Source organism: Strongylocentrotus purpuratus, unplaced genomic scaffold (assembly GCF_000002235.5).
Source record: "Strongylocentrotus purpuratus isolate Spur 01 unplaced genomic scaffold, Spur_5.0 spur5_contig_861, whole genome shotgun sequence".
NCBI classification, from domain to species: domain Eukaryota; kingdom Metazoa; phylum Echinodermata; class Echinoidea; order Camarodonta; family Strongylocentrotidae; genus Strongylocentrotus; species Strongylocentrotus purpuratus.
In genome coordinates this window covers 2,840,698-2,854,532 of record NW_022145570.1, presented here as the reverse complement: position 1 = coordinate 2,854,532, position 13,835 = coordinate 2,840,698, and positions in this window count along the sequence as shown.

Here is a 13,835-nt window from a genome sequence, read left to right as displayed (position 1 = left end):
TATCGTGGGTGTGATCCCTGGTTACATGGTGGTTAAAGGTTGTATGGCTTCTGGCTGGCAGCCCCTAACAAAGATTTTGAAAAAAACTAAGGAGACAGCGAACATAAACGGCCAAACAGCTCCATGTCGCGGATCGTGATGCTATTACTAATGGGACAGTGGTAGAGGAAACAATAACACCCGTTTATTCAACGATTGGCCTATTGACTCACACGATTCTGTAGATATTCTTGTTGTTTTATCAAAATGATCCATTCGGTATACTCGAATTGCAAGAAGCTGGGAAAGGTGATTCAAGCCTTGATTCTTGATAGGAAGATAAAAGTACATCACGAAGTGTTGTTGCTTGTTATATTAATTAGAATTGGATTTACACCCGTACAAATGATTTATACCATGAAAACCTGGACATGTAACGGTTTGAAGTGAGATGTGAACATCCATAATTTCATTTAATTGCTATTGTATATCGAACACCTAATTATTCCACTGACTTCTATTCTAAAGCATATCTCCAATTTGAACAACCTGTACAATCTACTCAAATGTTATTATCCTTGGAGATTTCACTTGTAATAATCCTCATTGATAACCCACTGTCATCTTAACTGAAAAAAATCAACAGTATACTAGAATATTGAATAATAGTAAAATCCTGCATTGATCTGATTTTACGGCATTTAAAGAAGAAATATCATCATTTTCGAACAACTTAAATAAGAATGTAAGTACACTGCATTGATCAATGCCTTTTGCCTACTTTGGAATTGTCGCATTTATATATTATGTAATAAATACAAAAACACTATTGGTTTTAGCAGACGCAATCGATATCTCTTGCCCAAATGTGTTTTTATAATGACTTTAATATAATAATATTTTTTTTTAATCGTACATTGACTAAAGTATACGGGGGACAGAGTGTAATATGTAACATTACTAGAGTTAAACAATTACAAACCCACTATGCCAGGCTTATACTAAACGCAGATTTCTACACTTCTTGTTACCGTGTTATCTTAAATTTCTTGGCAATCGGTTTGTCAAAGAATAAAATACCAATTACTAAGTAACAATTATTACTCCGATTTTTTAATATAATTTCCATTCATACGAGACTGGAAGCACACTCTCTAGTCTTTATCACAAGACCTAGAACTGATTGTTTCACAAAATCCCTTCACTACAAAGGATCACAGATAAGTATAATTGTGAATGCCCTCTGAGATCCGATTTCAGTCCTTTGATTCCTATTTATATATACATTTTATGACTGTATTGTCATATTTTGTAAACCTGTTTTTTGGAGTTATGCTATGTTATTGTTCTTTATCTTAGTTTTATATATGTTTGTATTTTTGTATTTTGTCGTTGATTTTTATGATGTATTATACGTTATATAATATTTTGTTATGCATTTTAACTGCAAAAACAGTGCCACTTGGAAGATCGGTACGCGATATTAAAAGGACCACCCTGTATAAAAAAAGAGCAAAATAAATGAATGGATAGATAAATCTACTTTGGAGGGGGGGGGCAGTTTTATAGATATTTCTCTCACCCCTTCATTGGGCTAACAGATGAACCACATGCATCAGTTAGGAACAATGTCAACGGTGAATTGCCGTTTAGTCTGCAACCAGTTCGTCTACTTCCCAAGTAGTCTATTCCCATATGGTCTACACTCAGCCTGTCTACAATATACATCGTCTCATAATCATTTCGTCTTCTTATCATTTTGTCTATTTACCATTTGGGCTATCAGTCATTTGGTATATTTTTCATTTATTTTAATCTCCAATAAATCGGTTTGATTCCAAATTTGTCTAATGCCCATTAGAGTACTTAAGAGTACTTTCCATATGGTGTAATAACCATTAAATTACATATTATAATCATCATCAATGATGGATATCAGAGCTTATGGATAATAGACCAAATAAAAAGTAGACGAAATGATTATTGGACCACGTGAAAAGTAGAAGGGCTGGATGAGGCCATATGGAAATAGACCATTTGGATAGTAGAAGATTGGTTGTACACCAAAGGACTATAAACTATGTCAAAAACATGTCCTCTCGCTATTGTCCGAGAGAGGGTGCTTACTCACCACGTGTTTTTTTTTTACAACGTATATAATCCCATATTGCACATCTAAAAACAGAATAGATTATTAGCGCATTTTTTGCCTAGATTAGATGAATATATAAATATATAATAGAATACAGCAATCTGAGATATTTTGGAATGATTTAGCAAGAACAGTAGGCTTACATTGGTATTGCATAATAGGATATTTTGTTTCATGACATGGCGGCCAGGCTGGGCCAGTAGCAGCAACATGTTCTTTTGGTTCTTTGGGTCGTAGCGGAAAATAGATATTTCACTGACTACCCATACAAGTCATGCTAATGCTCAAGCAAAGTCCCCTTTATTACTTCGATGTGTACAGGCACGTTATTAACCCCATATTCTACAATCTACAGTGATTTTTTATGCATGTTATACAAGTATACCTACCCTATTTTTGTATTAGCAGTCTGCTTTCCCAATCCTTGTGAACAGCAGGCACGGTGTGTTGGATATGGTTACAGTTATGTATGCTATTGTCCTGAACCCTACACTGGTCGGAACTGCGAACTACTTAATGGTAAGGAATCCGATTTTTTTTTTCTCGAGGGAGCATAGTGACTCGCACTCCTTGGCAACAACATATAATCCATACCCTGGATAAATTACAGTGGCTTCTTGTTGACATGGTTGATAAGCATATTATATTCAAACTGTTAATAAAAATATCAATAACAATAATAATAATAATAATGCTAATAATAGTAATAGTAATACTAATATTAATGAAGAAATCTTAGTTCTCTTTGTTAAAGGGATAGATCAGTTCTGTTGCAGAGGGCGCTACACAAATTATTTTGTAGTGAGATCATGAAAAACTGAGTGTCAAATTTGAAAGAACATACAATTTAAATGACAAAATCATCTTTGATCAAAATCGGTTCAGAGACGGCTGAAATATCCCTAAATATAACGATGTCTAATACTCGTGTAGCACCACAAATATTAGATAATTTGAAAAAGCCGTTGAAAAAAACGAAATAGCGCCTTTTACGTCGTATTAGAGCCAAAGCCGATATTGGCTTTTTGTTGGCACTTCTGTGTAGGTTATATTACACACAACCTGCCGTCCCATGTAGTGTTTTTTAAAATTAAATAATTGATTAACGGTCACCGTATTTTTTGGAAAGTGGAGCTGAATTGGTATGATCGTATTGGCTAGATTTCACACATTTTGGGGTCTAAAATTACCTTCATAGCAATTTTAGGTTCTAAAAGGGCACAATAAATGTCATAGACAAGAATAAGAGCAATGACCATGCATTTTGAAAGCATTTGCGGCCTGAAAACAGTTGAAATATGCCTATCCAAATGATTTGATTACAATTTCAAAGTCCAAATTGAAGTATAACCGAGCCGTTTCGTCAAATAGAATAGGCCCAAACAAGTTCCAATAACAATAATTTATGTGGTTTCATTTTTCAATGAAATACAAACATGACAGAAATTGAAGGAAAACAAAATTGTACCCGGATTATTTTGTGTTCGTTCAGTGGTTATAATGCATGCCTTCATATGAATCACCTAGGATTGTAATTGTATATCCCTGGCTACATGGCAGTTAAAGGTTGTATGGCTTCCGGCTGGCAGCCCCTAACAAAGATTTTGAAAAAAACTAAGGAGACAGGGAACATTAAACGGCCAAACAGCTCAGTTAGTGGAACGCCGGTGTCGTGGCGAGATGTGTCTCTGTAAAATCACGTTTAGTAGACAAATCTAGACAAATTATACTGGCGAGATGTGTCTCCTCGATCGGCCAGATGAGTCTCCGATTGGCGAAAGGTTTCCATTTGCCGAAATCATTTACTTTCGTGACCCATCAATTAAGGAACTACATTTTTTTTTGTTTAAAATGATATTTTCTAAAAATACATTTCTGAAAGTCGTCAAGTTTAAAACTCGTGCATTATTATAATTTAAAAAAAGGGGGGAAAATACCTAAACAATTTTATCAATACACCAGTTTACGGTTGTGTGCGCCATTTTAATTGACGAGTAAACAAATCCAATACACCAGTTTACAGTTGTATCAGTGCGCATGCGCAGACAGTTGACCTCGGGTCATTGGCCCCGGAAGCGGGGCCAATAACCTTTGACCAGTGGTATTTATGCGTAAATTAAGATTGCGCCCATGCAAATAATGATGTGCGCGCACAACGCAGCGCGTAGGGCAGTGATATTATCAAAATTTGCATGGGCACAATCCTAATTTACGCATAAATACATGACCTCTAGGTCATTGGCTTTGTTTAAAATGGCGCACACAACTGTAAACTGGTGTATGACCTCTAGAGGGCAGTGGTTTGTGCGTAATTAAGATTGCGCCCATGCAAATTATGATAACATCACTGCCTGCGCGCTGCGCTGTGCGCTCACATTATAATTTGCATGGGCGCTATCTTAATTTACGCACAAACCAAATAACCTCTAGGTCATTGGCTTTGTTTACTCGCCAATTAAAATGGCACCCATGTCTGCGCATGCGCACTGATGTAACTGTTAACTGGTGTATACACTCGAAAAAGTAATCAATCAGAGAGCCCTCTATTGCCATGTCACACATAGACGACGCACGGCAGGCGCATTGAAAATCGGAAAAAAGTTTGAGCCTGACTTTTGTCAGGATTTGGGAGAAGCTAGCGAGCTGACACCGAATTGCATAGCGTGTTGCTAGCGTAGATTAGATTAATATATAAATATATAATATAATACAGCAATCTGAGATATTTTGGAATGATTTAGCAAGAACAGTAGGCCTTCATTGGTATTGCATAATAAGATATTTTGTTTCATAACATGGCGGCCAGGTTGGGCCATTAGCAGCACCATGTTCTTTTGGTTCTTTTGGGTCGTAGCGGAAAATAGATATTTCACTGACTACCTATACAAGTCATGCTAATGCTCAAGCAAAGTCTCCTTTATTACTTCGATGTGTACAGGCACGTCATTAACCCCATATTCTACAATCTACAGTGATTTTTTATGCATGTTATACAAGTATACCTACCCTATTTTTTATTTGCAGACTGCTCTTCCAATCCTTGTGCAGTGCAGGCACAGTGTGTTGAAGATGATTCTGGTTATTTATGCTATTGTCCTGAATCCTACACTGGTCAGAACTGCGAACTACTGACTAATGGTAAAAAATCCGATATGTTTTTTTTTTCGAGGGAGCATAGTGACTCGCACTCCTTGGCAACAACATATAATCCATACCCTGGATAAATTACAGTGGCTTCTTGTTGACATGGTTGATAAGCATATTATATTCAAACTGTTAATAAAAATATCAATAACAATAATAATAATAATAATGCTAATAATAGTAATAGTAATACTAATATTAATGAAGAAATCTTAGTTCTCTTTGTTAAAGGGATAGATCAGTTCTGTTGCAGAGGGCGCTACACAAAATATTGTGTTGTGAGATCATGAAAAACTGAGTGTCAAATTTGAAATAACATACATTTTAAATTACAAAATCATCTTTGTTTGATCAAAATCGGTTCAAAGACGGCTGAAATATCCATAAATATAACGATGTCTAAATACTTGTAGATCACCACAAATATTAGTTGATTGGAAAAAGCCGGTGAAAAAAACAAAATAGCGCCTGTTACGTCGTATTTTAGCCAATGTTGATGTTGGCTTTTTGTTGGCATTTCGTGTCGGTTATATTACACACAACCAGCCGGCCTAGTATTTTTATTTTTGATTAAATAATTAATTAACGGTCACCGTACTTTTTTTGAAAGTGGAGCTGAATTGGTATGATCGTATTAGCTAAATTTCACACATTTTGGGGTCTAAACTTACCTTCATAGCAATTTTAGGTTCTAAAAGTGCACTAGAAATGTCATAGATAAGAATAAGAGCAATAACCATGCACTTTGAAGGCATTTGCGGCCTGAAAACAGAACTAAACTATCCCTTTTAGTACTATTACCAACCTACCCTTTTTAATGAAACTCTGTTGTCAATGTCTATAGTTGTTATCATCGTGACTTTTTTTCTTGCATTTACTGAATATTTGAGGTTAGGGAACCTCTGCGTTTTTATGTGCTCTTAGTGACAATTTTAAGACGATGACGCGGATCCTAATCAAATGATTGGTTGAAAGAGTACACGTGACCAGGCATTTATTTTGCCCAACGCGTAATTTGGATAATGATCGGTCATTATCCAAATATAATGACCGGTCATTAGTAAAATCATGTTATAAAACATCATTTTTATAAAACAAATAAAATATAATCTTGTAAAACAAATAATAAACATGATTTTGTTCGGGCATTAGTAAAATTACCCACAATCGGTACCTTCAAAACAGTCCAAACACGCTCAGCTACCGCCTCGGGCGTGTTAGACTGTCCCAAAGGTACCTCATGTGGGTAATTATTACTAATGCCCTCAAAAGTGAGAATCGAGTCTTGAGATATGATGAGACGCGAATTAAAGGCTGTTTGGTATAATTTGGTTACATAAGTAAGGTTATCCTGTGGATTGAAATAAGATCCTGAAATATTTTAGCTAAATTTGATCACTTTAAAGAACGAAGCACTAAAGCATAAACCAGAATTTAATATTAGGATTTTAGGATTTAAGGATAAAATAACATAAGCATATGGCCTGAACCACATCCGGTGCATCAACCAAAACTCGGTAAAAGATGATTTTGACGACACTTTTAAAAAACCCTGGTGCTAATTCGTCCGTGGTAGAAAACAAAGTATGAATAGTGTAGCATTTATCATGAAATATATCTTAATGGAACATTAATGATGACTTCTTAATTATGAGCTACCAACTTTAGATATACATTCTTGTAATACGCACTGTATAATTGTTGGCATACATCCATGAAGTTATTTAACCAAAACATGAATACATTAAAAAAAATTATTTCTGTGTATATATCTCCAAAATCATTATAGCTGTAACCCTTCTTTTTCTAAACCGACACATTTTCATTCTGGTTTACAAATCTTGATAAGATACACTGGGCAACAAATCTCACTTTGTAAAAAATATTTGTATATTTCCGCTTTGTCTTGATGTTGTATTCCAGGAAACCCTTCGTGTGGGAACTATTACGAGAGTACAGGGAATATTACAAGTCTATTTTACCCAGATGATTACGGAGGTACACCCGAATGCAACTATCACTTGAAGATTAGGACTGCGAAGGAAATCACACTGATAATGCAGGACTTTGTTACTGACCCAGATCAAGACGTCCTCATCTTCGGTGAGGGTCCAGAAGTCATTTATGAGGGCCCAAATATTACCTCAATTACCGGGAACCTCAACGGTTTGCCCTTGATCGAAAGGACTTATACTTTCACGAACAGCCAAATCTTCCTCACTCTTTCTTCAGGCAGAGTTTCCAGACAAACACGAGGTTTTTTCATCACATATACTGCAGGTAAACAATATACGTCACTAACCTCCACTGTACATTTTACGAAACATTTGTCATATCGTTTTAGAAAGATTATTTGGAGAAAGGACATTTGAGATTCACATTCTCAATCTTTCAAATTATCATAATCTGTTAATATCTTCTTCAACAACAAATTGTCATTGTTAAAGTATTCATTTATCTATTCATTTGTTTATTTATTTATTTATAAAATTCTGATTTCTTAATGAGAGCCAAGCATTTGGTATAAGGTACCTCTTGTTAATGTGGTTTGTTATGTGACGTTAGCAGGAAAAATATTTATTGAATCTTCACTCTAGGCCAGGTCAAATTAACCCAAGTGGGCATTTCATGAAACTTTCAATGGACCGGACATTGTACGAAAGCAAAAGTCAAAACAAAGAAGTTTTTTATTTTATTTCCCATTAGATATTGATTCCTGCATGTCCTTTCCATGTCCCAATGGATTAATCTGTAAGGATGGACCCTACAACTACACCTGTGAATCCCCCGCTGAACTTTGTAAGTTATTCGGACCATTCATTCTCATATGCGTTACAAGCACATCAAATGATAATGAATCAAATTATATAGTTATTGAATTCAATTCCAAAGGATGTTACTAAACCCTTCGAAAATTGTGCAAACTAAAGTTTGATTGATCATCTCTCTCTTGTTATGGCACAATCACCGCTGTATTTATTATCTTTAGAGAGTGTGTTTGTTCTTCTTTAAAATGATACACCACTGATTTTCAGTTATTGAATGTACATTACATTAAAAAAAGTTGATTTTCGAGTTACTACACAACAACACGAACCAGTGAATATCAAAGATGAAAACATTGAAACTGTTCCAAAAACTGTTTTAGCAGTGTAGGGGTGTTTTCTAAACGAGGGAACATGCATATGCATACCCTAAATAACACTGAGTGGGGGGGGGGGGGGGGGGGGGGGGTTCGTCATTCCTAATTATGAATTACAATGAGATAATAAGATCCTTAGTTGTTGGACAAATACAAGGATATTCCCGCAGTGACATCAAATGCGTCATCAAGCCACGTGACCGCATTTACCTTTTTCGAGGGGTCACGGTAGCCCTGCAAGCTTGAGGCGGGCCTTCGTACGATAACATTTCTTAAGGCCCGGTCACACAGCCCTCCACGGGCGTATCGTAGCCGAATCACGGCCAAAAATTTCTGCCCGTGAAGCAGACGCTGTTGGACGCTTTGAGGTCGCGATAAAGACGCGATACAGCCGTACTTTACCCGTCGTTACACGCGGTAAGAAATTCACACGCGGTTGGCCGCGCGAAAAAGTTTTGGGCTGCCCGTGTACACGTGGTACACACGCGGTAAAGACGCGGTACAGACGCGGAACGAACGTGCTAGGACGTGCTACGGCCGCGGTTAAGACGTGGTTACACGCGGAATTGGACGCGAAATTTTAGCGGGTAATCGCGGGTGGAGCACGGTCATAGCACGTTTGTTCCGCGTCTGTACCGCGTTGTTATCACGTGCATTAGCGTGTGTACCGTGTGTAAGCGTGGTAGGCCGCGGTACCGCCGCGCTTCACCCGCGATAAGGACGCGGAACAGTCGCCGGCGTCTGTTCCGCGGTCATACCACGGGTAAACCGCGGGTAAGCCAATTTTGCATATTTTCCACCACGGGCAACCGCGGGCAAAAAAAATCGCGAAATTTTACCCGCGATACAGACGCGAAAGGCTGTGTGACCGGGCCTTTAGATTTATAGTAAACAAAATTAAAATGTAAATGGGATCATATTATTTGAGTATCTAACATAAACAGTAAACTATGATAATAATAATAATAATAATAATAATATTCCGCTTTTATAAAGCGCGTAATACAAATGTTTTGAAGCGCTTTACATATATGTTTTCACCCCGGTCATTGGGTTCACACTGTGTGCACAATCTCCACTCCCTGGGGAGCATTCCAGCCAGGCGTTACCTGATGCTCAAAAACTGTTTGACCAACGATGACGGTCGCATCCTACCTGGTATTAAATGGATTGATGTCGAAGACTGTTAGGATTTTTTAAAACATAATGTACTTCTGTGAGAAATTTATGTTTTTATGACGACTTATTACCAACTGCATCATGTATGATTGGATATTTGTGCGTCAGTAAAGTGAGAGACATTATTGTAAAGAAAATAAATGATTTTCTTTTTTAAGAAACCTACGAGTGCGCTTCCAATCCCGTTTCAAAATGAAAAAATATTGTTATATGTAGTTTAATTACTTACCACTTTGATAAAGCTTTGAATACAATCTTCAGAATTAAAAACAAAGATATGCGCGTTCACACCCTCTCTCTCGATCTTTCTATTAATATATACATATATATATATATATTTAAACATCAGAGTCCACGTTTTAAGTTAAATTGATGTATATCAAGATGAAATAAGATATTGTAGCCGATCGTATATTTTACTTATGTCTCTTCTCCAATATTCGATTCTTTGCCTTTTTTAAATAGCTATATTCACCGGGTGTAGTTCTGACCTGTGTCTGAATGGTGGCTCTTGCGAAGATCAGATTAGCGGCATTTTTACGTGCCAATGCAGCTCTGGGTTCACGGGTGAATTCTGTGAAACAAGTAGGTTTTTTTCATTTTTATTTTATATTGTAATAAACTAAAAAGTAGTCAAGAAAATATGCAATGTTATAATGAAAAACTTTCATAAATGGAGAAAAGACAATTTTCAATTTATATTGTTTTAAAATGTTTTTGTATGATTCGTGGATTTGTAATGTCATCCAATCCCGTTTCAAGTTGAAGAAATATTGCTATCTGTAGCTCCATCACTTAAAGTGACTCGGTAACAATGTTGAAGGTTGATTAAAAACTTGCGTAATTTTTGTATGAAATGTTACATATTATCTTCCTTCTACTGTACAACCCTTTCACATGCAAAAAAATCCTGAACAAATTATCAAACCACAACAACTATTTATGGTTTTCTTTGAAGGCATCTCTGTGCGACACCTTCTAACAATAAATTCTCCCAACCATTTTTGAATTTTTCCAACCTTTTTTCCATGAAAAAAAGACACAAGACCGGCTTTTTAAAATCTTTCATCACTTAAATGTCTGGAATGGTATATAGAGCCAAGCTATTGCTTTGTGACGATTTACATTCACCTTAAATGTAATTAAATTGTAATAATATAGTTGGGAGAATAAAGGTATCGATCAGATCAGGTTTTCCCAATTTTTATCGTTTATAATAGTCTGTTAGTCTGTTTTCATTCAGACTTTCAGTTTATCTTTAATTGTACATCTAACATTGAAGTTACTACCTAAGCACCATTTTATCTCATCTTTACAATGTTACCAAGTCCCTTTAATTCAGCTTAAAAACTCTGATAAAGCTATGAACGCATTCTTCAAAATAAAGAATTATGTACGTTCCTGAATTTTGCATGCAATCAAACCCCGTCTCTCTCACGATATATATTTGTTTATACTCTAGAGTTCATGTTGTGGAGTGATGTATAAACAGACGAAATTAAATATTGTAGCCAATCATATATTTACCCTCTTTGCTCGAATTTCGATTCTTTGCCCTTTTTTTTTTTTTTTATAGATATCAATGAGTGTAGTTCTCAACCGTGTTGGTATGGCTCTTGCGAAGATCATATTAACGGCTTTACGTGTCAATGCAGCTCTGGGTTCACGGGTGAATTCTGTGAAACAAGTAGGTTTTTTTCATTTTTATTTTATATTGTAATAAACTAAAAAGTAGTCAAGAAAATATGCAATGTTATAATGAAAAACTTTCATAAATGGAGAAAAGACAATTTTCAATTTATATTGTTTTAAAATGTTTTTGTATGATTCGTGGATTTGTAATGTCATCCAATCCCGTTTCAGGTTGAAGAAATATTGCTATCTGTAGCTCCATCACTTAAAGTGACTCGGTAACAATGTTGAAGGTTGATTAAAAACTTGCGTAATTTTTGTATGAAATGTTACATATTATCTTCCTTCTACTGTACAACCCTTTCACATGCAAAAAAATCCTGAACAAATTATCAAACCACAACAACTATTTATGGTTTTCTTTGAAGGCATCTCTGTGCGACACCTTCTAACAATAAATTCTCCCAACCATTTTTGAATTTTTCCAACCGTTTTTCCATGAAAAAAAAGACACAAGACAGGCTTTTTAAAATCTTTCAACACTTAAATGTCTGGAATGGTATATAGAGCCAAGCTATTGCTTTGTGACGATTTACATTCACCTTAAATGTAATTAAATTGTAATAATATAGTTGGGAGAATAAAGGTATCGATCAGATCAGGTTTTCCCAATTTGTATCGTTTATAACAGTCTGTTGGTCTGTTTTCACTCAAACTTTCAGTTTATCTTTAATTGTACATCTAACATTGAAGTTACTACCTAAGCACCATTTTATCTCATCTTTACAATGTTACAAAGTCCCTTTAATTCAGCTTAAAAACTCTGATAAAGCTATGAACGCATTCTTCAAAATAAAGAATTATGTACGTTCCTGAATTTTGCATGCAATCAAACCCCGTCTCTCTCATGATATATATTTGTTTATACTCTAGAGTTCATGTTGTGGAGTGATGTATAAACAGACGAAATTAAATATTGTAGCCAATCATATATTTACCCTCTTTGCTCAAATTTCGATTCTTTGCCCTTTTTTTTTTTTTTTATAGATATCAATGAGTGTAGTTCTCAACCGTGTTGGTATGGCTCTTGCGAAGATCAGATTAACGGCTATACGTGTCAATGCAGCTCTGGGTTCACGGGTGAATTCTGTGAAACCAGTAGGTTTTTTTCATTTTTATTTTATATTGTAATAAGCTAAAAAGCAGTCAAGAAAATATGCAATGTTATAATGAAAAACTTTCATAAATGGAGAAAAGACAATTTTCAATTTATATTGTTTTAAAATGTTTTTGTATGATTCGTGGATTTGTAATGTCATCCAATCCCATTTCAAGTTGAAGAAATATTGCTATCTGTAGCTCTATCACTTAAAGTGACTCGGTAACAATGTTGAAGGTTGATTAAAAACTTGCGTAATTTTTGTATGAAATGTTACATATTATCTTCCTTCTACTGTACAACCCTTTCACATGCAAAAAAAATCCTGAACAAATTATTAAACCACAACAACTATTTATGGTTTTCTTTGAAGGAATCTCTGTGCGACACCTTCTAACAATAAATTCTCCCAACCATTTTTGAATTTTTCCAACCGTTTTTCCATGAAAAAAAGACACAAGACCGGCTTTTTAAAATCTTTCATCACTTAAATGTCTGGAATGGTATATAGAGCCAAGCTTTTGGTTTGTGACGATTTACATTCACCTAAAATGTAATTAAATTGTAATAATATAGTTGGGAGAATAAAGGTATCGATCAGATCAGGTTTTCCCAATTTTTATCGTTTATAACAGTCTGTTGGTCTGTTTTCACTCAAACTTTCAGGTTATCTTTAATTGTACATCTAACATTGAAGTTACTACCTAAGCACCATTTTATCTCATCTTTACAATGTTACCAAGTCCCTTTAATTCAGCTTAAAAACTCTGATAAAGCTATGAACGCATTCTTCAAAATAAAGAACTATGTACTCTAGAGATCATGTTGTGGAGTGATGTATAAACAGACGAAATTAAATATTGTAGCCAATCATATATTTACCCTCTTTGCTCGAATTTTGATTCTTTGCCCTTTTTTTTTTATAGATATCAATGAGTGTAGTTCTCAACCGTGTTGGTATGGCTCTTGCGAAGATCATATTAACGGCTTTACGTGTCAATGCAGCTCTGGGTTCACGGGTGAATTCTGTGAAACAAGTAGGTTTTTTTCATTTTTATTTTATATTGTAATAAGCTAAAAAGTAGTCAAGAAAATATGCAATGTTATAATGAAAAACTTTCATAAATGGAGAAAAGACAATTTTAAATTATTTGTTTTAAAAGTTGCCTATATGTGTTTTGATATGATTCATGGATTCAATATTCATTTTTTTTTTATCTAGAGCTTAATTGCTATTCATGCATATACTCCCACTTCCATCCCTCTATCTTTATTGCTTTTTTCTTCTTATTTGTTTACATTCTGGATTGAATCAATGATGTATAATTATGTAGATGAAATTAAATATTTTAGCCAATTAAGTATTTAATGTCTTTGCTCAAATTTTCGATTCTTTGCCCCTTTTACAGATACGTTACAGATAAATGGCTAGATGTAATTGATAAGGG